Here is a 1,005-nt window from a genome sequence, read left to right on the forward strand (position 1 = left end):
GTCGCCCCTCCGTCGCCTCCCCGCCATGGCGCCTGTGCCTCCAGCAGAGCTGCACTAACAGCGCCACCGGCGCCCCTTTTCCTCTGCCGTGGTGCGTCGTTCTAGCCACTGAGCCCATTTCCTCGAGCTGCTTCGTCGCCCGCGACATCCTCCTCCTGGATCTGCTCCGGCCCGCCTAGTCCCATCGCCTCCAGTGCCTCAAGTCCCGCGCCCGAGCCCTCTGCTCGAGCAGGAGCTCCGCCCCCCTTGTTCCGCGCTAAGGCCGATGCCGTCCACCTTCGTCTTCTGCTGCTGCTCCACCGGTGAGCACAGGCCGTCGCCGCGTTGCCTTGCCTTCGCCTCCCGATTTCGTCCGCGAGAACGTTTACCGTCACTTGGGTTCAACAAGATGCCGAGTGTTCCTACGTTTGTCATGTACATCTACACCAAGACCGGACTGTCAAGTACCGCGGGAACGTTTGTACCTCTACCGTCGCCGTGGATCCGACAAGTACCCCTACAACAAGTGTACCTCTACCGTCGTCTTCGGAATCACTAAGGACGTCAAGTACCCCTTCGAGATGATGGGACCGGCAATGTCGAATGACCCCAAGTACCTCTTCGAAACGACCGAGTACCATTACCGTCGGACGCTCGAACGACTACAGACGAAACGTCAAGTTCCTCGATGAACCATGTACGACTACTGTTTCTCGTGGATTCACCTAAGTACCACGTAATGGACGACCCTCCAAGTTACCATTGCCGTGTACGGCTACCGTCGCCTTGGAGATGTTGGGTTCATCAAGTTCCTCTTCGGAAAAGTACCACTACTTCCCTCAACGTCCCGAGAACGTCTACTTCCTCTACATCGCATCGAACTTGAACCCCTCCGATAACGCACGCTTCGAAGGTATAACCGCCGAGACGATGACCCGTGGACCGAATGCATATGTTGTATGAAATGCTCGTGTTTGCTCCGTGTCGGAGTTGTTCGGTGCACGTTGTTGGGTTTCGTAGTAATTT

This window comes from Triticum dicoccoides, chromosome 2A (genome assembly GCF_002162155.2).
Source record: "Triticum dicoccoides isolate Atlit2015 ecotype Zavitan chromosome 2A, WEW_v2.0, whole genome shotgun sequence".
NCBI lineage: Eukaryota > Viridiplantae > Streptophyta > Magnoliopsida > Poales > Poaceae > Triticum > Triticum dicoccoides.